This window comes from Candoia aspera, chromosome 2 (genome assembly GCF_035149785.1).
Source record: "Candoia aspera isolate rCanAsp1 chromosome 2, rCanAsp1.hap2, whole genome shotgun sequence".
Lineage (NCBI taxonomy): Eukaryota > Metazoa > Chordata > Lepidosauria > Squamata > Boidae > Candoia > Candoia aspera.
In genome coordinates, this window is record NC_086154.1 from 248,589,954 (window position 1) to 248,615,987 (window position 26,034).

At 41.0% G+C, this 26,034-nt stretch overlaps 1 protein-coding gene across 1 annotated transcript in view; it reads right to left on the reverse strand.

The window, feature by feature from the left end:
* The window catches only part of RAI14 (retinoic acid induced 14), a 91,754-nt gene extending 85,322 nt beyond the window's left edge, over positions 1-6,432 (reverse strand). The window contains exon 1 of the mRNA XM_063295764.1: positions 6,212-6,432. The gene's annotated coding sequence lies outside the window, so the exon portion shown is untranslated. The remainder of the gene's footprint in view (positions 1-6,211) is intronic.
* Between the last annotated feature and the right edge of the window lie 19,602 nt (positions 6,433-26,034).

A 26,034-nucleotide genomic window follows, 5' to 3' on the forward strand; every position in this document is an offset into this window, starting at 1 on the left:
CCAAGAGTAGGGATTATCTGGAAGACAAAACACAATAGGAAAAGAACTGAGTGGGAGGAAAAAGCAGATTAATTGCAGAGGTCTTATGATCTGCTGGAATATTCCAGAAGAGGAGGAGCTGAAAACTGATGATCTTGAAGTGAAATGGCCCAGATTGCTTGTTTTCCTCTGCTATATTACTGGAACTGTATTTTGAAACCAGCAGGGTATGCTTTCCTGGCTACATCTAAACAGGTTCATCTCTCAAGACCATCTTTTAGAACAGTCACAGAACATATTTTAAATTCTCATCATAGCTAACCTATTCAATATCAGGTGCAAGTGTTCATGTGCTTTCTATGCATTATTGACAGAGACAGCATCATGGCAGACTACTCAGAATGTTGGACTAGGTCTGGGGAGACCCACGTTCAAATCCCCATCTCTCAGCCTAGCAAGGATAAAATGAATTGGGCAAAGCCACTTAGCAGAACCAGAACTACTGAAGGTAGATATGGTATCAGTCTAAGAAATACATTCTGAACAAGTGACCCCATTCAATTTATACAAGTAAACACACAACTATTGCCTGTATAAAAGATCAGAATATAGAATATGCCAAAATATTTCACTATACCTCCAATGCCGCTTTCACTTTCATTTGATGTTAAAAGGTAATACTTGTTCTGAGTCTCCAAACCAATTAAGTTCTGTTGGCAGTGGGTGGTTCCATCAATTTGCCCTAGGCCAGCTCTTGCGCTGACAACACTGCTCTCTTGCCAACCTAAATTTCCAAGCTTGTCAAATACAACTTACAGCACCAAATTCTCTTCTATGCCTACTCTCCATGTGGACAATGTGAGCTGGGCAGTGCTCATTTTCAATTACATCAGACAGTTTCCTACTTGAGGGAGGGCGGGAAGAGATCTTTAAGCCAGAATTCTGGATTTTGAAATGTGCTGGATTTTGATTCCCAGCAGACCATGAGAGATGAACATCCAACACATCTGGAAGGCAGCAACTCATAGGGAGCAACTATGAGCCATTTTTATATTTTTGCATTCATATATAGTTATTGTATTTTGCTAAAGTGGATATGAATTCATCCAACCTATGACTGAAGCCACACTTACAAATTTAGTGTAGTGAGATTATTTGATATTAGTTTTTAAGACCCTCTTATGCTTGCCCACACAAAGGGTTGTTGTTGTTTATTCGTTTAGTCGCTTCCGACTCTTCGTGACTTCATGGACCAGCCCACGCCAGAGCTTCCTGTCGGTCGTCAACACCCCCAGCTCCCCCAGGGACGAGTCCGTCACCTCGAGAATATCATCCATCCACCTTGCCCTTGGTCGGCCCCTCTTCCTTTTGCCTTCCACTCTCCCTAGCATCAGCATCTTCTCCAGGGTGTCCTGTCTTCTCATGATGTGGCCAAAGTATTTCAGTTTTGCCTTTAACATCATTCCCTCAAGTGAGCAGTCTGGCTTTATTTCCTGGAGGATGGACTGGTTTGACCTTCTTGCAGTCCAAGGCACTCTCAGAATTTTCCTCCAACACACACAAAGGGGGGATAGTTTAAAAAAATTTGTGTCCAACTCCAGCCATTATAAAGTACATAATAACTCACCAAATATTGTCTACAGCTCCATATTGACATTATAATCTGATACAGCTGAAATTACCTTTTCTTGATCCCTTATACTATACTGTACACTACACTATCGTTCCTCCTTCCCCATCAGGTTCTCCTGAGATATGACAGATTTCAACTCCTAGAATTCCTAACCATCACAAGAATCCAGTTTTTCCAGAGAGCACAAGGATGGGCAGCCTATTGTAACTGTATAATAGGGAACAACTCTACCTGTCCTAGGCTATAATAAATTGTCAGTTCCGGAAGCTTTATCACATGGTGCTGCGGGTTAAACCACTGAGCTGCTGAGCTTGCCGATCAGAAGGTCAGCAGTTCGAATCCGCGTGACGGGGTGAGCTCCCGTTGCTAGTCCCAGCTCCTGCCAACCTAGCAGTTCAAAAACATGCAAATGTGAGTAGATTAATAGGTACCGCTTCGGCGGGCAGGTAACGGCGTTCCGTTTAGACATGCCGGCCACATGACCATGGAACTGTCTACGGATAAACGCCGGCTCTTCGGCTTTGAAACGGAGATGAGCACCACCCCCTAGAGTCAGACACGGCTGGACTTAATGTCAAGGAAAACCTTTACCTACCTTAAGTACATGCATAACTTTGCACTTGATGATGACTGAATGTATGAACTGGCTACAGAAAAAAAAAACATTGCTAGATGATGACAGTACTGTAATATAAATTGTAGACCAGCAATATTTGTAAGACCATGCATTAATAACCCTTGTTATTAACCATAGAATTTGGGCTGTGGTGCTCTCGTCAGTACACAGTATGGGCACAGTCAAGACTAATAACTGAATTGTAATTACTCAATTATTTATATCTTTTTTTTTAGATTAAAAAGCCTGCAGCAATATAGGTAAAGCCTCTATTAACTCATCTCCTAATGAATACATGGATACAGCCATACTGCTTTCTTGACAACAATAAAAATGTGATTTGCTATTATCTTCTTCCAGAATATTTTTTTTTTCACTCTCCCAGCCTGATCTACACCTCTGGCCTCCCAGCCAAGTACTAACCAGGTCTACCTCTGCTTAGGTTTTTGACATCAGCTAAGGCTGACAAGTAAATCATTATAAATAAATAAAAATATAGTAAAGATCAGTAAAAAACCAACTGCTACAATTCTTTGAACAGGACAATTGGGAGTATTGGTCTGGCGAGGGGAAACAGGTTTCTCTTCTGTAAAAGTTGTAGGCTACTTCCTTTCAATGAGACAGAGAAAAAAATATCCCAAGTCTGGAAATAGAAGAACCGTCCAAGGAATTTTTTCTGCATCAACACTGTCAAAATGAACAAAATTCTGATGTAAGAACAGAAGCTCCACTGATATCTACTCAACAGCATAACAAGGGTCTTTGCTTTTTATTAAATATGATTTTATGGAAGATCATGTATTAAATTAATTAAATCAGGTATTAAAGCCAGTTTGGTCTAGTGGTTAAGATGCTGGGCTAGAAACCAGGAGACCGAGAGCTCTAGTCCCACCAGAGGTATGAAAGCTGCCTGGGTGACTTTGGGCCAGTCCCGCTCTCTCAGCCCAACTCACCTCACAGGGTTGTTGTTGTGGGGAAAATAGGAGGAGGGAGGAGTATTTGGTATGTTCGCTGCCTTGAGCTATTTATAAAATAATAGAGGCGGGATAGAAATTTAAAAAAAATAAATAAAAAAAATCGAACTAGGAGACCCAGGTTCACATTTAGTTCACATGCAACAATGTAGCTAAGCCATACTTTTTTAAACTGTGGTTTTCTGACTAAGATATAATTGGTTACATTTACACACTGTGCAAAGTCAAAACCAAAGAAACCACATATTGGTTTAGACACTATCTCTTGGCCAACCTATCTCACAAAACTGTTGTTGTGGGGAATGACATTAGAAGAGGTAACTATCCTGAACCTCTGGAAGGAAAGGCAGGTTCTTTATCTAATGAATAAATGAACTATAACCAAATAAGATAAAGCTGCACCAACCTACAGCTCTTAGGTTTAACAGGCTCATCCAATACTGTATTTTTGTAATTTCCTTAGAGCCAATTTGCATTTGTTATAAACCACAGGTTTCAGTTTAATGGTTTAGTCAGAAGATAGGAAAAGGGGAATCTTTCAAAATAACTCCTACAATTTTAGCCCTCTCTTAAACATTCCTGAATCTATTCCTTTACAAAGCTTGTATGCCATTTCATAGACAGAACAGTGCATTTGTTTCCAATGTATTTAAAAATAGCTTAAAAAGCTGCTTTCTATGCACAATGAATCATCTTTTCATCCACCTTGTTGCATTAACAGGTGTAGATTTTTTTAATTAGCAAAACTTAACTTAGCAGTTTATTAGATTGTTTCTATTTGTCAAAGTTGGTCTTACCTTCAACACACATTAACTTTAGATATTCCAGTGATCTGAGGAACAATTCAATAAAATAATCAGAAAGGAGATGCAAGTGAAGGAAAAAAGCACCCCTTTCTCCTCAAATGAATAAAGCCTACTTTTTTTAAAGAAAAATGAGGACACAATCACCAATTGTCCTCTGGTCCTGTGGATGGGTTGTGTTCCAACTTCAACAGTTGCCATCAGAAGCTCTGTGCTGTGAACAACACTCTAACAAACAAGCTCCCTTCTAGCTTCGTTGTCACTTTGAGCTACTACATTTGCCAACCATGAAATGCAAACTGAAAGGATGGTTGAAAGTGATGCAGTTGTGTCCTCAATTAACACAGCAACCTGCTTTACAGAAACTTACCAGCACCTCCACTGGTATTTAATGCAAAGGAAAATGCTATCTCAGTAGCCTTGGAGTCAAAGGAAACAGCAGGATTCACACATCATTCCAAGGCCTAGTGCAGCTTCCTGGGTTTTGCGAACCCAGCTATTGTGGCTTATTCAACAAACCAAAGCTTAGCACTACACAGGTGGCTCAGATCATAGGGAACTGCTTTATAGTTCCTTGTAAACATTTAGGCGTAGCATGGGAATGTGATAAAGTATTCTGAAAAGATATATGCATACCATACAGAACATGATGAAATTGGCTCTGACTCCTCCTGTTTGAATGCTCACAAGCCAGGACTGCTTCTCTGTAAGGTAAGAAATGAGGTGAACTCCCCAAGATTAAAGAAGCCTCACTGAACAAAATGAAGGCTGCTCCTTACTTCCTGAAGTCACCAAAGCCTTAAGGAAGCAAGGACCCCTTTCAAAGCCCAAATCAGCACCAACTTCTCATGCAATCCTTGCTGGTTTATAACAACCCATCAGAGAGAGGCAAAGATATCTCCCCTGTACATTTACGTAATGCCTGAACTTCTTACACTGAGATTTCTAGTGATTAAGCAGTAGAAGGAAAGACGCGGATTCTTTCGCCCTACTAGCACGATCCAGCGGGAAACTTTGCAGGCTAAAGCTTAGGGATAATTTTTCATCCTTATGGCTATTTCCTGAGTTTCAATAAGCAGAAGCAATTAAGAACTGGCAAACAGCAGTAAAAGAAACCTCTTGAAAAAAAGGCTCGCATATATTCATTAAAATGGCAGGAATTCAGACCTGGGATGCATAAACCATCCACTCAGGCTGAGCAGACCCCTTCACCGGAATGGGCTCCCCCCCCCCCATTAAATCAAACGTCTGAGGCCGCCTTAGCCCACCCCGAATGCTGAATTCCCCCGGAGCCCTCAGAGCTTCCCCGGGAATTATGACTCACGTGGAAGCGGCGGAGCTGTCAACTTTCCAAGCCACGGCCGGCAGTACGAAGGAGAGGACGGGCGGGAGGTTAAACCTAAAGGCTGCCCCGAGTCACCCGGAAGGCTCCCGGGGGTGGGTCGGGGCGCAGGGACTGGGAGGCGGAAGGCGGTCCCCTGCCCCTGCCTCGCGAGGAAACTTGCGAGCGCCCGGCTCCCTTCCCGCCGAGGAACTTTCCCGCTGAGCGGACAGCACAATCCAAAGGTTGCTTCGAACCGCGCAGAACAAAAGGGCGAGCGCGCGCGCCTGCAACGCCGGGGCGCTCGCGGCGGGTTGGTTCACCTACAGAGACGTCGCCCCCTTCCGTCCAAATCGAAGGACCCCCCCGCGCAAAAAGGGAAGAAGCCCCCTCCCGTCGCCGTATCTTCCCATCAAAAACGCGGGATACCCCGCTCGCTCCCCGGCCACCCAGCGCCTTCCGGGTGTGCTGGACCGCAATTCCCATCGTTCCTTCCACGGGCCGGGGATGATGGAAGCTGAAGTCCAAGCTACCGAAGCTAGGGCAAAAAGCACCTCCCACCTCTTATTCCCGGTAAGGCAAATCCACGGACTCGCCCCCGCCTAATTGCACCGCCTCGGGCATCTTCCCCCGCTTTCTGTCCACCGCTCCAGCCACCTTCATTCTTTCCCGAGGGCGGGCGAGACAATGCAGCCATTCACCGCCTCGCTCGCTCCTTCTTGGGCCGTCAAGCCCCCCCTCCCCAAGAGACTCCCAGCTACAAAAGGAAAAAAAGGCAAGGAAGGCCGGGGGGGGGGGCGTGGAGTTACGGGAATCCGAAGCTCAGCGAAAATCCCCAGCGAGGGAGAGCCGGCTCGTCCAAAAGTTCGCGCAAACCCCACTCACCCCATAGACGATTGCTGCACCCTGTTGCTAGTTGATGCCGGTTCCGGCTGCAGCGCCGCGAGCCGCCGAGCGGCGCTTTCGGATGCAGGAGGCGGATTTGCCGCTTGCAAAAGGTAAGAATCGCGCTGCTTTTCCTCCCCTCGGCGCTCGCTGCTGCTGCTGCTGCTGCTGCTGCTGCTGGCTCGGTCCGAGCCGTACGCCCGCCCATTAGCTGAAGCTCGAGAATTACTTCTCGGCGTTCTAAATGCCCCGGAGTGGGCGGGCAATTACGTCACGGTGGAACCACGTGAGCACGGCGAAAGGCGCCGCCACCGCTGCTCCGCCTCGGGGGAACCGCGTGGCGCCGGGCCTGGGGCGCTCCTCGAACAGGCTGGAGGTCGGTCACGTGGCTCTCCCTCTCCCTCTCCCTCTCTCTCTCTCTCGGCCCCTCTATTTCCATTCTGTGAACTTCGCAGCTGATTGGCAGTCGGAATTGCTCTTTAGCGCCTCTGGCGGCAGGTCAGGTCTGGGAATTCGTTTTTGCGGGTGGGGAGCAAACCCCTCAAGCCCGTTCCTCTGCTCGGGCCCGCTCCTTTGGCTTCAGCCGATAGAGATGCCCGGGAGCGCCGGGGCTGGTGTCTCCTGAAAGGCTGGCGAAGCAGGTCATCTTGCACCGAAATCGCTTTAAATCTATTTGCCTAATCCGATGCTGTTCAGATGATTGATTGATTGATTGATTATGTGCCATCAAGTCATTTTCGACTCCCGCTGACCACATAGTTTTTTTCCATGACGATCTAATTCCTAACCCGTTCTTTCAAGTCTCCCAACGGTGCACTCGTCATCACTGTCAGAGTGAGTCCGTCCACCTTGCTGCTGGTCGCCCTCCTCTTTCCTTCCACCTTTCCCAGCATTACGGCCTTCTCTATAGAGTTGAGTCTTCACATAATGTGTCCGAAGTAGGACCATTTGAGCCTGGCCATTTTTGCCTCAAGTGAGAACTCTGGATTGATTTATTCCATGATCAGTGTTGGTTTCTTGGCTATCCACAGTATTCTCAGGAGTCTTCTCCAACACCAAAGTTCAAAAGTGTCAATACTCTTCTATCCTGCTTCTTCAAAGTCCCACTTTCGCTTTCATAGAGAGTCAGAGGGATTATCCTGGTTCTGGTCTTTGAGGGTATTTGAATGTCTTTTCCAAGGCCTTCATGCTCTACCAAGTGCTCGTATGCGGGGTATTTCTTGACTGCTTGTTCCTTTACTGTTGATGGTTGATCCTACCACCACTTTGATATCTTCCTTGTCAGTTCTAAGGCTGATTGTTCTTTCTGTTCAGGTGCGTTGGAATTAATTCTCAGACTGGCTTCTGAATTCTGCCTAATTCCTCTTCTGAGCCTACCCTGGTTGATAGATTTCACTTCTGATGAACTGGGAGCTAATGCATCAGACAACTAGTTCAGGATGTCATAAAGTGCTGCACCAGAACTCTGGAGATCCAGATTCAAGTCCACCCTCAGTCATGGAAGCTCCCCAGATGAGTTGGGCCAAGGACATGTTAATCCTACCTACCTCGCAGGGTTGTTAGGATAACATTGAATAGGGAGCGCTATGCCCCCCAATCTCCTGCTCTGAAGGAAAGCTGGGATTGAAACCTAATGAATGAATAAACCAGAATAATAAATGGCTTCAAATAAACTACAAAGTTTCTTTGGTAGTACTTCCTATTTAAATCAGTAGGGATTAATTCTAAATAAACATATTCCCCAGGCTGCAAAAATAACAAAAGCAGTTGATCCCATGGAAGACATTGAAATAAGAGTTCTTTGAATTTATATGGAATGACACTCAAGTGCTGATTCACCTGCAGAATATAGTATTTTAAATCTGATTTATACCCTGGCTGGGAATTACAGAGAGTTGCAGAAGGCTGATGGATTTAGATCAGTGTTTCTCAACCATGGCAACTTTAAGATGTGTGGACTTCAACTCCCAGAATTCCCCAGCCAGTATTTAGATTAACATGCTTGGGGTAGACCCATTTGACTGGATGCAGACATTGTATGAAGCTTCATGTAAACATTAGTCACAGTTCAGTCACAAAAAAGCCAAAGAACATTTCAACTGAGCAGGTTCTGTGAACCCAGCCTATTTCTTTTTCAAGATTGTTGGGTAACAATTGTTGGCTTTGTGGTTTTTAGGGTTTGTTTTTAGATTTGTAGTGTTGGTATCTTTTCATTCCTGGTTGTTTTTATTGTGGTAATATGCTGCTACAAATGCCTCATTGTCAGAAAACACAGCTTATAAGCATTTGAAAGAAATAGGTATTTTATAAGGCTGCATGGCCCAAACCTCTCTGAAATCAGTGTGTGGCATAGGTCAGGATAAACTGTACGGAATTGTTTTTAGAATTTTTAGGATTAATGTAATGTAACACAATAGCTTCTCCTTTATTATATCCGGTCATTTAATTTAAAATTTTGATTATATCCGGCCATTTAATTTAAAATTTTCATATATGCTGATTGTCATAGATGAAAAAGACTAAACTCTGCCATTCCTGTAATGATTTTCTACTCTGTTTTTTGAGCAGGTGAATTTTATCAGACATCTTCTGAAGTAGCCTAAATCTTCTTAAGTAGTCCACCAAATCTTCTTAAACCATTGTTTTCAAGTGAAAAAGATTATCCAAATACTTAAAAAAGAAATTACAGATTTCATTTTACTGGCCCAGTTCTTGTCCAAAGAAGATCAGAGAGAGGCTGGCTGCCAGAGATTAACATGACTCTGTTCCTGCTTGGTTGGAAAAGATGCACTTGTTTTATTTTTTTTTTCTTTCATTCTCCATCTCTCAAGAAAGATTCCTAAGCTTGGTTCACACACTGTACTGAACCGTCAATTATCCAGCCACATCATAGTTGATTTTCCTCATCAACAGGGGATTAAGAGGCCAAATGGGTATTTGTAAGGCTTAATAGAATTACCCCAAACACCTGCTAAAAATTTGGTCTCTCCCAATATGATGACATCATGGCCAAGCTTTCTGTAGGTCTTGAGAGACCACATGGAAGAAGAAAGGGTGGGGCCCACCATAAGAAAATTGCCCATGCTTTTATCTAGGCAGCAGCTGAGTCTACTCTTTCCCTTCAAGACAGAAATTCCAACCTGATATGGAAAATCATATGCAAATAAAGAATGAAATTTAACTGCAAACTTCCTCACATAGGAAACAAAAATCAAATGCCCAGATAGCTGAATAGCTGACTTGGTTATAATTCTTATGAAAGAGGGTTTGGAATAGTGATTGCAGACTGAATGTGAACCAAAAGTGTTATGTAGCTGCAAAGGTGGCAAATGCTATCTTAGAAGGTATTAATAAAAATAGTAATAATTTAAAGGTCATGGAAAGTAGTCTATTTTGTGCTGGTCAGGCCCTATCTTGAATACTCTGTCTAGGTCTGGGAACCATACCACACTTCAATAAGGATTCAGCGAAATAGGAATGGGTTCAAAGAAGGGTAGCAAAGATAATTAGGGAACTAGAAACAAAGGCCTATGAAAGACTGAAGAAGGGGGATCTGTTTAATCTTGAGAAAGGTAGCTGAGGGGGCATACAATCATACTCTTCAGATACCTGAACAAATGTCATACAGAAGCCGGTCAGGACCTGATATCCCTTATTCTAAAGGGCGGGATATAAAATAACGGGATTTAATTCTTGCCATTCCTCTGTTCCCAGATCCATCAGAAATGTTGTCTGACACTAGATGCGTATGCATACAACAATCTTCCCTCAACCTGCTTCCCTCCAGACATGTTGGCCAATCCACTGTGGCCAACACCTCCGGAGGGCATCAGGTGGGGAAACGTCCCATGCAGACATATTGCATGTTCCTCGTTTCAGAAACCACAGCCCTGACAAGTCTTCCTTTAATATTTACTCGGAAGCCCTAAGCTTGTCAGCGCTCTGCTCCTCTCTGGTCCTCTGAGACTTGTCCATTTCTTTCTCTAGTCTGCTTTCAGTCTAATCAGAGGAAGTGAGAACTTCCTCCAGATGCCCATGCGGCAATTAGAAAAACTGGAACCATTCCACAACTACAACCACACTCTGGTACTACCTACATATACAATTTCAGTATTACACACCAACCTTTTTGCAAGATCCCAGGAATGTAGTCTGCTAATTGTAGTCTGCTATTTTCTTCATTTCAGATGGGTGTGGGGTGTTTGTTTAAAAAAAAACTCATTTAATTTTTACTCTGATGCCTCAGCAGTTTTAATTCCCATTATATTATTTTCTACGCACTAACTCATACAACATTAGTCCAGCCAAGAAACAAATCCACAGGGCGGGGCTGGTGTAATATTAAACAGAGTAAGGCAGTCATTACAGGCTTCAGGTGCTAGGAGATGTTGGAGGAAAGAACTACAGTACATGGCACATATCTTGTCCTATACTTCCTAATTTAGCTGTTTCCTTTGTATGTGGGCAACATTAGAACTGGGAGGGGAGGCATCACCAGTAAAGTTGCATAGGAAGATGAAATTAGTGCTGTCATCTTATTCGATGTCTTAAATCAAGGTACCTCAGACCAACCCAGGACTGTCACTTCTTTGCCCATGGTTTAAGACCAATGTCCCCACTTGTCTGCTCTGAGAATAAAGGTAATGGGCAAGAAGTCGAATTATGAATTGTTGACATCTTGTCTAGTATGTTCTCCAGTCTGATCATGTTCAGTGGCATTGCTGTGGGTTTACTCAATGGTAAGTGTCTACTGATAGAATGGTTTCCTCCTTATCCTGTTCCAAAAGCTGTCTGTTATTTTGCATATACCACTCTAGCTCTTTTCATCTATCCCCCCATGCCTAGCATCAATTGTCCAGCTCATTTTAATGTCTGTAACCATCCACATTGCTATTGTTGTTCAGACACCTCACCAGTTTGCCCATCAGGAACAGCTGCTTGAGTTCTCTGAACTCCCACTTGTGTCATCAGTAATTGTATCTAACCTCCTTGTCTTCTGTTGGCCTTTTTTTAGTTGCCTTGATTTTTTCCAAGCACCAGTGACTCTTGCCTTTATGTTATGTGTCCAAAATATTTTAAGTGTTAGTTTCATTATTAACACTTCCAGTGACTGTCTGGTTTTACTTCGTCTAGTATTAAATTATTTGTTCTTCTTGCGATCCAAGATATTCTCAGCAAGTTTCTACAGCACCACAGTTGAAAGGCATCCATTTTTCTTAATTCAGGCTTTCTGAATCCAGCTTTCATAGCCAGTTTGACAATACATAACTTTGTTGTCAGTCATCTAAGCTTTCTTGCAGCCAGTTAAATCCTAGTATCCTCTGATGCTTAGCCTGGGTGCAGCTTGATCCAAAGAAATCCCAAGATTCCCTGTATGGTCCAGCCTCAACTGGAAGGTATAACCTCTTGGCATCATCTAGCTGAAAATCACAACCCTGTTTAGCCTACCATTTTTGAATATTTTTCATGACTCATCAGCATCTCTTCCCATCAGCACTTGCTTTGAGCTAAAAAGATCTCCATTTGCATTTCTACAGGATGGTGAGTCAGTTCCCTTCACCTTGTTCTTGCTATGAAACAATAAGCTGCCTGTTGAATGGGAGTTCAGATATAGTCTCATGAGAACAGGATTCTTCTTGATTTCATTTACTGAGTAATGCTAGATAGGGTTAGGGTTTCCAGGACAGTTTTCTGGTATGTGCCTTCCAATGGAGGAAGGCAAGAAGACATCCTAGTGTATGAGCAGGTTTCCATTTGGTATGTTCATCTCACCACTTCTCAAATATTTAAACATAAAATATCATCCCTTGCCTTATTACTTTTTTCAGTAAGACTCTGCCTAGAAGGCTAGAAATTCACACTATCTAATTTTGCCGCAAAATCCAGCTTTTTATCCTGAGATCTTATTGCTGGATTGGACCTCAGGCCCATCTAGTCCAGCAGTCTGTTCTCACAGTGGCCAACCAATAGCCCAAGGAAGCCCACTAGTCTCCCAGCAGATGGCCTTCAGAGGCAGACCTACTGCCAGCAAGGCAAATGTCCATCGATCCCCAAGACTTCCATGAATTGTCCCATGCAGACATACTGCGTGTTCCTCATTTCAGAAACCACAACCCTGACAAGTCTTCCTTTATCTTTAATACTATTTTTCAAGCCAGCACCACATCTTGTGGTAGCAAATTCCAAAGTTTAAGTACATGTTGTGGAAAAAAAAATCTTTATTTTTTTAACTCAGACAACAACTTTAGTTCCACACTTTTGGTAGCAAAAAGTGCATGGGCCATGTCTGGTGAAAAAGAGGAAGCAGAATGTTTTTCCAATCTCAGCTGACAATAGCATGAAGCACGGACCTTTTGTTCCTTTCCCACAACCATCAGAAGCAGGTGTAAACTGTTCAGGAAGAATTCCTGGGACTTCCAGGGAATCAAATGGGACTTACTTATGAAGAGGGCCCTAAGATCAGACTCCGTGTTTTCATAAATGCACAGAATGAGCACATTTATGAAAATGTGCTTTATTTGTACAATGTTCATACTTGGGTTGGAGGATGGCTTTTCTAGGCACCGGATTTGGGTTACTCCAATGTGGAATTCTGGGATATAGTTAAGTCTGACAGACCTGGTGGTTACCTTCAGTGAAAAAAAAAACAATTCAAGATGCAGAAGAATCCATATGAGTTTCTATGGAAAGATTTTGCTAATGTCTATAATTTCTTGGAAAGTCCTAATTCTGCATGATTGTGTTCATACACTCTGATGCTAACTGGGCAATTTGTGAGATGAACTGGAATGTCCAGTTGCTCAGAGAACAAAGCAGTTTATCCTTGGACCTCTTTGAGAAAAGGGAAACTTGATAGTTTGGTTGGGATTCAAATGTCACATGGGGAGGTTGACTGGGAAAAGGTCCCAGGAGGACAGGAAAGTAAGGAACAGTGAACCCAGAAAGAAGGAGGCCAAAGGAAGGATGCAGTTAAGCAACAGACAAAGGAAAAACTGAATCTGAATGGATAGAAAATGAGATTTAAGGTATTCTGTGTGTCAGAGGAGATGGGAACTGAGGTAAGAAAAGGCGAATCAAAGAGCATCTTCTTAGGGTGCTTAAGTGTACTAGAGGCCAAGAAATGGTTGTTGTGTGAGCCACCTAGGATCATTATATGAGATAGATGGCCATATGGGAGGGAGGGAAGGAGGGATTTTAGGGGACTAAAAAAGAAAGACCAGAAAGGGGATGAAAGCCATATTCAGGCATTTCCCAATATAAACAGTTGGGATTATATTAAAAGCACAAGCTTGTTAGATTTATATCTTCCTTTCCTCCAAAAACTCAAGGTAGCACTCCTTCTTTCATTGTTCTCCAGAACAATAGCCCTGTGAGCTAGGTTGGGCTGAAAGAAAAAGGCCCACTCCAGTGAGTGTCTGAGGATGGACTTGAACCTGGGCTCTCTCCCATCCTGGTCTAATCCTTCAACCACTACAGCACACTGGAGCTCTTAAGCCAGTAGGGTGTTGGAGGCAAGTCCTCCATTTAATAATGCTAACCCCATGTGTACACAAATCATTTACTGTAATCATACCACCTCAGTGGAACTGAGGAACCAGAAAGTTACTTAACCTTTCAATAAATTTTGACAACTCCTTGAACAATAGTTGAGATTAGCAGGAGAAACCATTCTCCAGTTGACTCTAATAATATCTAAACCAGTTCCTTCAAAGCATGGAAGTGCCAGGGAAGAAATTTTGGTGGCTTTGGCCCATATAAGGAGCAACGGAAAGGTTGAAGATCCGGGCATCTTTTACAAACATTTTCTGGGAAAAGCTGTGATCCGTTTCTTGTGTCTGGAAAGCAAAACTCAAAACAAGAGTTTGTCACAATAAAGAAAAAACAACCTATTTCTGCACAAAGAACCATGTCAGCTTATTTTTGTAAAAGTAACAATTAAAGAGGCCTTTTAAAGAAAATGGGTGTTATTTTTAACCAATGGTATATTTGAACATTATAAATGTCAGGGTGGTCAAATAATTGTCAGTGGATCCCTTTGAAAGAACAATGGAATGTAAGAATTCTTTTGTGTTGCTTTCTGGACATTCTGTGCAAAAGCTGGATAATTACTATTTTTTCTTTTTTAATGAGTAGGGCCCATTGCCAGCCTCAGATCTTGCCTTCTTGCTCCTCTAGCGTGTGTACCTTAATTATGCTTTTTGACTGAGATTTTTGGCATTCTAGCACCTTTACAACTCTGCCCGAAGCACAGTGGCTCGGGCAAATATCTCATTGAGGTCGGTGTGAATAAATAATACATTTGACACTGTCATATCCTCTTGCTGATTCATCCACTTACCATCTTTTTTTAAAAACAATAATTTCTTGAGTGATATTAAAATGGTACTTATAATAAAAATGGAATACTTAAAGCAGGAAAAACCACAGGAAAAAAGCGAAGCAAAGAAAAAAAATATGGAGGGGATAACACAACTGGATAAATGCTTTTTGTTTTGTTTTGTTTTGTTTTCTAGATTTATATTGCAGTCCATCTCACATAAGCTACTCTGGGTGGCTAACTCAGTAAAAACATCAACACAATAATAGGATGCAATAAATAAAACATAAAATGAAAGAGAAGTGGGCACAGAGGAGAAACCAATGAACAACAAATACATTTGGGGTTTCCAGGGGAGGTATGGCGAACTGAAGAGAGCTCTGCAAAAGTAGAGGTGATGACCGTGGCAAAGAGTCCATTTGATTTTGGGTTTTGACGATTAAATTGTTATTTTCCTTTAGAAATAATGTTAGTTAAATAATTTTTTTTTAACTGTTGACAATATTGAACTGTAGATTTTTCCTCTGTAAAAACCCTTCTCCAATACATTCAAAGCCAGAGAGTGTGGTGGCTAATGCATCCAGACCAAACAAAGAACATGTTTTTAATTTGTATCTACAGTTTAGTGTGGTTAACGAATCCCATGAAATGGTCACATTATTCGAATTTGCACTATTCGAAGTGATATTTCTATGGGAAATAGGGCAATTGGTTCCAGCTCGCTGGAAATAGGGAATTAAAATTTTTAAACGTAATTTTTATATGTTTATTAATGAGATATTGTAGAACAGTAAAAGAGGATAAACCCATATCCAAAGCGTATCTGCTGTCTCCTGTATTCTTCTGTAGTTCTTCAAAATGAGTGTCGTCTTTTTTGAGCTTTCCTCAAATGGAATCTCCCTTTTCTCCATTCTGCACAAATGACAATTCGCATCTAAAACCGCAATGGCAACTGCTCATGCCTCAACTGCACATGCTAGCCTCACACTAATTGAATTTTGGCTCGTGTTAAACGTAATCTGGTATCAATTTATAAATCACACTAAATCGTATTTCACACAGTTCAAACTTGCACTAATTGTGACCTTCCTGTATTGCCTTTCAGCTTCCTTGGGTATATTGTACTTCTTTTCTGTCCAAGAGGAAGAGTGTTTGAATTTTTAAAATATCTACCTAAAGATATTACAACTACTTACAGACAGAGAATTTAGCATGCTTCTCCCTTCATTTGATTCCATCATAACACCAAGAATGGATATATTGTCTTGCTGTTATGACTGACAATCAGCTTTTTGTAGTCTGCTCAGAAGATGGAAAAGTGACCTTGGTTAATATCCCCAAAGCATCATTGTATGATTTGAGAGTTTTTTCCTCTGGAGTTTCTATCTAGCTCTTGGGCCTTAGTAACCTAATATCCTTCTTTTGCAGATGCTCTCCTAATGATACATATTTCTAAGGATTTCATTCTTAAATTAATTTCAGAGCATATCCATCTGTAGGGAAATACAAGATAACAGCAGGCATTCTCCTAGAAATATGTTAAATCTAAATCTTTATTAGATCCATTTTGAGAGAAGAAGAAAAAAGAAATAAAAATCCTCAGAAGCATACATCTCTTATGTATTAAAAAAGATGTCCTATATATTGGCTTCATGTTTTGCAGTTACCTTATTAATACTTAAGTTAGTGCACTCAACAAGAGGCAACAAGATAAATTAAGTATAGAGACATGTATAAACTCCCTCCCTCTGGTATATTATGAACTTCTAGTCAAGTATTTACAGCCCAAATGTTAATTATTTTCCCAAACAAGATTTAAGGCAGTAAAATACTAATTTGGATACAGAAAACAAGGTAAGTTCTTCAGAGTATTGTATAACTGACCCTAATGAATGTTCTTCCCACCTTGTAGTATCAACCTTTTTGTGACTGTAAAAGCACGTAATATTCATTTTCCATTGTCCTCCTATTACTTTCTAATCTGTTGGTATAATATAAAAATACACCAGACTCTCTTAGGAATGAAACATTATCATGAACATCCTGAGGTCAAACTGCTTTCAAGACTCAAAGCCATCATAATGTCCTGGTACATTTTTTTGAAAGTCATACTCAACCAGGGAGCTATCCCAGATATGAAGGATCCCACCAAAGCCAAGATCCAATGGCTTCAGAAGTAGTGACAGTTCTCTAGATCATATCCTCCACAGCCATGTCATTTTGCACACATAGTTCATTTACACAGTGTCAACAGAATATCACAACAAAGTGGAATATCAGTGACTGTGATTGTGAGATCTTGGCTCAAGCATCACGTGGAAATAAATCAACGGTCATGTTACAAATGCTCAGAAGTAGATTCAACTTCTTTGGATTTTCCACATAATTCCCACAAATCCATATTTAGGCAGGATATAATCTTGATAAAAACCGAATCAAACAAAAATGCAGGCTTACTACAGCCAGTGGAAAAAAAGGAGTCGCAAATAATAATTAGAACATATGCTCAGAAGGAAGAATTCTTGGAGGAATCTATCACAATGCAGAAAATCTTTTACTGTTATGGTGTAAAAAACCACAGCTATTTAATATACAGTGACATAAGCCTGAAGAATGAAAGGGAGCATATTATGAACTATAAATCATGTGTTCAGTCTTATTTCCTGTGGGTTGTCCAGCTTGCTGAAAATGGATAAATGAACAAAAATGAATATCTAACCGACTATTGGTAACTTTCTTTCAGATGTCAACATAACTAGTGCTTTATAGATGACTTCTGGTGCAAACATTCCCATATATATTCCTTTCAAATTCTTATGCAAAATATCCCTCTTTCTTTAAAAAAAAATCTTCTCCAAGATAAAGTTCAAAAATCTAATGCATCCTTTAAATTATTTCAGTATTTTCAATACCAGGATCTTGCATTTAAACCCTCCCTCCATACCTCAACATAAAGAGCTTATCCGACTAAGAACAAAAAAAGAGAGTTTTTTCCCCATTGTAGACCATACTGCTTCTTTTCATTATAGGACAAAGTGATATAAAAAAAAGTTGGTCTTTGTTTAAACGGAATTCAGAACCACATTCTTTTTATTTTCTGGGAAGAGATAATGTATATCGCATGTCCCAAAGCATTGGAGGGAAATATCAAAGGGATGGAAAGCAGGATGCTGTCCAAAATTTAGCTTTTGTGATTTAAAGTAGGACCTGGGGGACATCTGCACTTTGGGTGAGGACAGATATAAACCTTGTGTAAGCCTTCTCCATCCAAGAGGCATTAAGAAGGATGTAATTACATACAGTTACAATGAAAGAAAAACAAAAGTTTTTGCTGTGTTTCTCTTATATACAGAGAATCCTGAGCAGGAACGTGTTGGAATCCTTTCTATGCACGATAGTTTTCTAAAATGCAACTGTTGCTTAACAGGCATGTGATAATAAGGGGCAATATCCCCTGAATTTATAGTCTGAGTGCAGAATCTAGATGCTAGAAAAAAACATAAATGTTCCCAATAAGTTCCAGTTGCAGAATCTAGCTGCTGGCATGTTTGTTTGGAATTCATTTTTCTGTCTGTGCATATGCACAAGTTCGAACCATAATTCTTACATTCCAGCACTTTGAAGATTTGTTTTAAAAAGAAATCAGTATTTCTTCGCCCACCTATCCTTCAGGGAAGCATGCCATTGCCTCTCAAGGCTTTGTCCATTCTTTCGAAAATGTCTTACACAGAATCCAATCTAGTCCATTTAATAATCTCCTCTCTGTTTCACAATGGCTATAGCAGTGTTCCTCAACCTTGGCTACTTTAAGATGTGTGGGAGGATTCTGGGAGTTGAAGTCCACACATCTTAAAGTGGCCAAGGTTGAGAAACTCTGGTCTGTAGGAAAGGCCCCATCTTAATCTTTACTGTTTTTAAAAACAATATGCATCTTCCCCAAGCAATTAAATGAATAGGACTTCAGCTATGAAAACCAAAAATTTGGAAGGATACATGAGACCTGTTAAGAAAGCAGCCAGGGAAGGAATATCCCCACTCCCCAATTTTTCAAAAAAGCAGCATCAGGAGAGTGGGATGAGTCATGTGTTCTGTGATGGAGGCAGTCTTCAAACTTTAGGACCCTAGAACTTAGGCTGTCTAAATGAGCTACCGTTGGATGGTATTATTGTTCTCAGGAACCGAAAGAACTAGGTGTGGCCTCTAGGAACATCAGCTGGTACTAAGATTTTGGATTGGATTTTGTCTTTGCTTGTCACTTCTAGCTTTATGGGCTTCTACTAAAGCCACAGAGTTTGAGGATTCTGAACTGGAGACTTTGGGAATCCTGAACTAGAAGATCTAGATTGGAGTACTGCTCCTCTATGGCTGCTCCTCTAGGTTGACCAAGAGTCAAAAGAAAGCAAAGTACGGCAATAGATTTTGCAAACAGAAGTTTTGCATGTGGCATCATACTCTCACATTGAACTCATGGAGATATTTAATTAAATGTATAGCAGACCAACTACAAATCCGACAGAGCTCAGAATAGGTAGATCTTGTCAAGACATTGTGATCCCAGCAAAATAGAGGCAACCAGGGATATGACATCAAAAAACATCCAGTGGACCTAGATAAGCATTGCTATGCACATAGGCATATGTCTCATGTGCTCACTTCTGTGGGATTTGGAAATCTCATTCTTTCTTGCTGGATGAGGGCAATCTTCCATTGCCTTTGAGCTAACGTACAACAAGCTCCAAAAACAAGTGGAAAGTGGCAAAGATTTGACAGATACGCTAAGCTCAGTTATAACTATTTTCCTCCAAAGTTTCAAACTTGGGAACCTGAAGAAAACTTTAAATGTCATCCTGAATATTTAAAATATTTGGCAATGGCCAGGAAATCACAGTTATAAATAGTTCTGTAGAACATACATATCCTTTGGCTGCCCACTTCACTGGCAAGCATTCCCCATCGTGTTAAGTTCTAAGACAGAAAACAGCATTGTATTGACGGTTTTATTTTTCAACCCTGCTGCAGTCATGTGTGGAGTAAGTATGAGAAGAAAGGGGTAGGGGCCCGGGGTGGCTTTGACCCTGTGGCAGAGATAGCCTCCCAGCCACCTTTGTGGCAAATGGAAGTTGGTCAAAAATGATTCTCTGGGGCATCTCCACCCATATGCTGCAGGCAGCCTGAGATGTTTCCTCTGAGGTAACAGCTGCTTGGGACAGTTGTTTTGTCAGAACACAGCTGAGAAATCAGACTATGCAAGCCACATTATGGCTGTGTTTATCCAACATACTTAGTGCTGCAAAGTTTTATCTAAAGTTTTAGGCTTATTATGTGGTCCAAACTCAAAACAACCACCATCTCGAATCTCTTTAATCCTGATGCTCTGCCCAAAGTTTCCTAAAAGGAGGCAAGAAGGCAGCTGCTTTAAATTTGCAGGACCCGCTCAGCCTAAAACCTTCTGAAAAATACAAAGTGCCTGGGGGGAGGATGGAAATGGTGCTTGCGTGACTCGTACCCCCTGAAATAACCCTCCTTTTACTTACAAATATGCACCCAAGCAAGGCATGTACACACACTTTTTTGGGGGTGGGGCAATCTCCAGAATTGATTTCAGTGGGAATTGGCAACCCTACTCAGCAAGGTGATCAGGAAAGGAAGTTTGCTTGAATATAATATTTAACAGAAACATATAAATACATTTAAGAAGGCTGCATTAAATGCAGGCCCATCTTCCTTTCAAGTAAATATGGCAATTGCATCAATGCCGTTACATGTATTTTATTCTGTAAGTAGCAGCTATGGCAAAGAGCTTCACTACACACCTCCCAGCCCTGATACTTCAACTGCTTTATCCCCATTTATGACTTACCGTGAAAAAAAGCGGATGGTCAAATTTTATGGAGTCAGTTTCCATTGGAGAAGAAGGTGTGTGTTATAAACATGATTCATTTGCGAACATCTGGTACAGGCATGGCAGATGATCAAAAACAGGCACGCAAGTGGGTCATGCGTGACTCCAGAGCTACGGAGGCCCCCCTCCAATTTACTGCATGTCACTTTATGAAAGCAAATGCACCAATACACACCAGCGTAAGTTGTAGCCCATTAAGATGAAGGCAACTGCATCAGCCCTTGGAAACAGCCTTCTTGTCACCCCTCCTCCCCCCCTCCCCTGCTGGGTCTTCTGATTCCAGGCAGTGAGCAAAACCAGGATATTTATTATCTTCCTAGCGAGCAACCGCACATGGCTGGTAGCTCACTTGCATTTTATTTTGTAGCTGTATATGGTGTGTGCCTGCTCTAATACATTGGTGTTTTTTTTTATTTGTCCTAAAGGCACGACTTCCCTTTCTCCTACGTTGAAAAGAAACCTTCCTATGTGTGCAGAAGTATAGCTATTATCTCTCAAATTCCTCAGATCTGTTTTAATCAATAGCACCCCTTCTTTGTACTCTAGGATAGCTTCCATAAAGTAGGGATTAGACAAGGAACTCATTGCACGACAACTGATTGTACAAGACAAGCATTAATACAGCAGGAACCAAGTCCTTAAAAGGCTATAAATCTAATGGGATAGAAATCCATTTTAATGACAAATTAAACAAATCAGACTAAATTATGCCAATAATTTGCTTCACTGGTCTGACCGTAACCAGGGGTCTACAGCAGAAAGGATCCCTGCACTAAACATTCTCTTACTAACCCAGATTTGATATATTCATTTGATTCATTTAATATATTCATTTGATAGGAGGTGGGAGTGGGGAGGAATAACGGGCTTGATTTTTTGCAGCATTTGAAAATAATTGTCTTGTCCTGACTGTTATCTGGAGGTTTCCATTTTCTTTTCCCTTTCCTTGATCTTATATATTTTTTGGTAAGCGGGGAAGCAGGCCAGCTACTAGGTGGCAGCAGTGAGATGCAGAAAACGCTATTTGCAGCCCAGGGCTGCAGAATAACAGGTAGTCCTTGCTTAACAACCACAACTGGGACTGGAATTTTGGTTACTAAGTGAAGCAGTCATTAAGTGAATCCAACCCAATTTTACACCTTTTTTGTGGTGGCCGTTAAGCAAATCACTGTGGGCATTAAGCGAGCCATGTGGGTGTTAAGCGAATCACATGTTTCCTCATTGATTTTGCTTGCCAGAAGCTGGCCAGGAAGGTTGAAAATGGCGATCACGCAACCATGGGATGCTGCAATGGTCATAAATGCAAACCACTTGCCAAGCTCCCAAATTGTGATCATGTGACAGTTGTAAGAATGAGGACTGGTCACAAGTCGGGTTTTTCAGCACCACTGTAAGTCTGAACCATCACTAAACGAATGATTGTTAAGCGAGGACTACCTGTATCTGCTTTCAGCTTTTGTCTGCCTTTTGCTTTATTTTCCAGCTTTCTTTTCTCTCGCACCTCTGTTTGAGTCCTTCCATGATGCTTTTCTCTTGTTAACCAGAAAGCATTACTCAGTTAACTAGGGTGATTAACTAGCTAATGATAGATTTAAACAACTTCCCTTTGTCTTTCTCTGGCAAGTCCATTAACATCAACCTCAGTCTTTTCTCTGGCTCTCCTTTTGAGCCTCAAAATGCTATTCTTCGGTATACTTATGGAATGATTTTTCCAAGGGCTAAATTAAGCAAGCTAAAAGTGGTACATATCTTTATATTTTGGTCAATGGCAGCGTTGGCCAGATCTGCACTGCTGCTGAGAAGGTTCCCAGGCCATGATGCCGGACTGAATATACTGCAGTTGGTTGGCGTCACACAATACAGGGCCTTTTCAGAACTCCTGGGAAATGTGAAGACTTGAACTGAACCTGGGATATTCATGCCTAAGTGTGACCACTAAGCTACATAGTCACAGTTTCAAGGCGTTGGTTGCTGGGTCCATGCATCACAATGTGTGAAGGCTGCCATTAGTTTCTAATCCATGTTTTAGGGCATAGCAGGTTGTGTGAACCCAATCAACTGCAGCTTGTTCAATAAAGCATAATTAAGTAAACCATGGCTAGTACATTGTGAGCCCACTTTTCTTACAGGTTAGACTAAACTATGGTTTGCTTTATTAAGATTTGTTGAACAAACCATCAAATCTCAACCAAGATTTGGCTTGGTTTTGGCTAAGGACAGTAGAAAAGCTTGGCAAAAATTCTTCTGAGTTAGCTTGCCTAGAACAGAGGTGCAGCTGAGGAATGCTCTGAGACTACTAAGATGCAAGTCAAATCTGAATACTTTTTAAATTAAGGCTGAGTGTCTGTAGTACGCTTACCCGGAAAAAACATTCTTGTGCAATATTCAAAAGGCTGTGTTATATAAAATGATTTAAGATCAAATGGAAATATAACTAGCTTGGCATTCAACTTCTGTATCCTGAATTTCTTATATAACTGGCACACAAGGCTTTTTTAGAGTTACAGTTTGTAGCATCCATTTATTTAGGCCAAATTTAATCTTTTTCTTATGTACTGGGATTAATATTCAAAATCTTATTTTTAAAAAACTCTTAACCAAACAAGCATGCAGAATTTTGAACGGTGGCTAACATGCAGGCTACAAATAATTTATTAGATGTACTCTAATCACTTTTAAGCAAAGCCACAAATAGACACTTCTAAAACATAATGGAGGCTGAACTGATGGGGTGTTAAAGTAAGTAAAAAGAACCGAAATGAATACTATATTGCTGGGGATCTGCCCCATTATCACTGAAACTCCAGTGTAATGTGAAAAGTGAAGAATGGATTTCTTTTATAGGTTTGTAAGAGATTGTTATCTCATTTCTAAATCTGTTGTACCCCTTGTACTAACTTGTAGGTTTTTGTTTTTTTTTAAATAGTACATACAAAACAGTACCATTAAATCCTTTTTTCAGGATCCTGGAAAATCAGTTGTGGGGGAGAGAGATTCATCCTGTTTCCTTGTGGAGTTAATAAACCATCAGTCAAGCAATTCCTGTCCCATCTGCATCCTTCATAAATAATAGAAGATTTACCAGGATTATATTACATTTATATACTTACCCTTTGAGTACCAAGGCTGATAAATAGAACTGATGACAAATTCAGCTGTTATGGTCATTGTTGCTTTCTGACACACACAGATTCATAGCTTGGGTCTTTAAATGCCGCTTTCCCCTTCTTCTTGTGCTAGACAAATCCAGACCCAGGGACTTTATTCATATACATACATAAACAATGAAAACATACTTCTTTTATACCAGTCACTCACTTTTGTATTCATCCCACATTCATTCATCCTCTCTCTTCGTGTTTTGCCATGCACAGTTCTTAAGACCCTCATTCCTACTGCATTCAACTTATTTCATATTTCTCCTGACATTTCAACTCTCATTTCCATATAATAAAGTGGGCAGAAGACCATTCTTGGAACGCTTTTCACTTCTTTGGATAAACAGAACCGTATATTACTCACTCTCCTTCTACCAGCATTTGCGCATCTTAAAATCCCTCCATCCATTTCCCCCTCTTAAGTAAACATTCTACCAAGGTACACAAATGCATCTGCCTGCTCTAGTTTTTCACGATTTCTATATAAATTTTCACTATATTTTCTTGGTTAAACAAAACTATTGGTTTTTTGATACATTAATTTTAAAAGTCAAAGAGCACAGTGAAAAAATGGGACTAAAATTAAACATAAAGACCAGATTAATGACAACAAGTAGAATAAACAGCCTTAGAGTTGACAGTGAAGATATTAAAGTGGTGGATCACTTCTCCTTTTTAGGATCAATCACCAACAGTAAAGGAACAAGCAGTCAAGAAATACGCCACAAACTAGCACTTGGTAGAGCAGCCTTGAGGGCCTTGGAAAAGACATTCAGATGCTGTGATGTGTCTATACCTACAAAGATCAGAATCATGCCAGCTATGGTATTCCCTGTGATACTCTATGGAAGTGAAAGTTGGACTTTAAAGAAGCAGGATAGGAAGAGTATTGGCACCTTTGAACTTTGGTGTTGGGGAAAGCTCCTGAGAATACTGAGGACAGCCAAGAAAACACTGGATCATCAAACAAAACCCAGAGTTCTCACTTGAGCACAAATGACCAGGCTCAATTTATCCTACTTTGGACACATGACTCAAGAACCCAGCTCTCTGGAAAAGGCTGTAATGCTGGGAAAGGTGAAGGAAAGAGAAGAGGACAACCAGCAGCAAGATGGATGGACTCAGTTACAGTGATGATGAGTGCGCCATTGGGAGATTTGAAAGAACAGGTTAGGGAAAGATCGTCATGGAGAAAAACTATACGTGGTCACTAGGAGTTGTAAATGACTTCATCAATCAATCAGTCAATCAGTTTTGAGATCCATGTTCTTCATTGCATACCATTTCACTGCAAACCATTTGTGTTCCCAGCTAACAACACAGTGTCATCTGCATACAAAAATACATACACATTCATATTCCCAAACAACACACCTCTAACGTCAACACAAACACTCCTTATACATTTATCCATGAATACATCACATATCCTTATATTACTTCCTGCTCAGTGCTGAACTATTCATTAAGCACTCAGTTTTACTCTCATCCATTTTTTACTTCCATCATATATTACTTTAAACATTCGTATCCATCTTTAATTTAATATTCATGTAAAACATTCCATAATTTGAGGATGACAGGAAAGAGGCACAAAGCAGGGATTGCATGGGGCATACCTTCCCACTTTACCCCATGAGCCTCCTCTGCATCTGTGACTGTCAATCAAGCTACTGTGCAGAAACACTGGCTCAGCTGTTTCTTACTTTGATTCCTCTAGAACTGTGTTTCTCAATCTTGGCAACTTTAAGATGTATGGACTTCAATTCCCAGAATTCCCCAGCATCCAGGAATACCAACCAGCAGCCAGAAAACATGACGAAAAACTCCTTAATCTCACAACACATGAACAGACTCAGCCATAGTTTCAACTGGGCAACTGGGAGCATCCTAGACCAAGCCAAATGCAAAAATGCTAGGGTATTCCTGGAAGCTTGGTACCCAGACTTATCAGCCATCAATAGACACATAGAAATAAACCATATTTACACACCATTCAAAAGAGACAACAAAAAGCTAAGAAGGAAATACAAAGACCAGACAAACAATCAAGCAGTAAACAACAGCCTAATCAAGGAACTACCAAGGGGAGAACCACACCCCCACCAACATTAGCAGGGCAAACTTCTGTATGTAAACAGGGAGCATACCCCACACTCACCAGCACTGATGATGTCACCTTGTTGGGTAAATGAAACATCTGCAATGAAACAACCAAGTTCAGAGAGCACCAAGGACTCCACAGAATGAAAGAGCTTGAGAACTAGGAAGAGAAAACCAAAGACTGTACATACAACAGTTATTATACTTTGTATTATGAATAAAGTTATGGTTGTTTTAACAGAACATCCCAAGCCATCTTATAAACAGCAAAAGTTCACTCAGTGGAGAGATAACAGATTGAATAGACTGCAAAAATTAAATTATTAATAAGGCAAAGTCTTCA